We start from the raw sequence: 783 nt of genomic DNA, 5'->3' as shown, positions 1-783 counted from the left end.
ATATAATTATGTTATTTAAAAATGTTACATGTATATAAAAAATTAACTATGATATATAGAATTTAATTTTGATACATTAACCGTGTAAAACATTTTATACCGTCGTACAATCACGTATGTTCTTTTGAATAAGTATTTATGTCATTAATATAAAAATGTAGTTATTTTTATTGATGTAATATTATATAATTTAATGCACATATAAAATTATTTTATAAAGTATATATAGTTTTACATATTTTTTGATATATTTGTCATTAATTTTGTATGTACGTATTAATGATATTATATGATAGTTAACTATTAAATATATAAATTGCTTAAATGTTTTTATTTTAATTATTGTTGTATTAAATAGATAATAGAGAATCGGAAACTTTGCCAGAATTTTTGCGGCCTATCCTCAAAAAGATGTGTTATGGTATTGACTACTATTAAATTAATTATTAAATGAGCCATGTCACTTTTCTCTCAAAGATTTTGACTTGAGAAAAAGTAGTGTTCATACTTGCTGGCGGTTGTTTGGCTTATTAGTTTCCACTTCAAGATTTGGTTTATTTTCTGGATACACAAATTGAATTTCAAATACATTGATCGAGTTATATCAAATTTTCTATAATAATTATAGTGACGGATTAATTATTATTATATTTACATTGTTCAAAGCTGTTAAAATTAAGGATAAATCATTAAAGGTATACTTAAATTATTTTGACGTTGATAATAATATTTTCGAATTTTATTATTAACAAAAATATTTTTAAATAATTTTAAGATAGAACC

At 20.9% G+C, this 783-nt stretch overlaps 1 protein-coding gene across 1 annotated transcript in view; it reads left to right on the top strand.

The window, feature by feature from the left end:
- LOC107619865 overlaps nt 1–783 on the top strand; it is a 2,891-nt gene that overhangs the window by 842 nt on the left and 1,266 nt on the right. The window lies entirely within an intron of this gene.

This window comes from Arachis ipaensis, chromosome B10, assembly GCF_000816755.2.
Source record: "Arachis ipaensis cultivar K30076 chromosome B10, Araip1.1, whole genome shotgun sequence".
Classification (NCBI taxonomy): Eukaryota; Viridiplantae; Streptophyta; class Magnoliopsida; order Fabales; family Fabaceae; genus Arachis; species Arachis ipaensis.
Note: the sequence above shows the minus strand (reverse complement) of the source record. Positions and strands in the feature narration are given on the sequence as shown.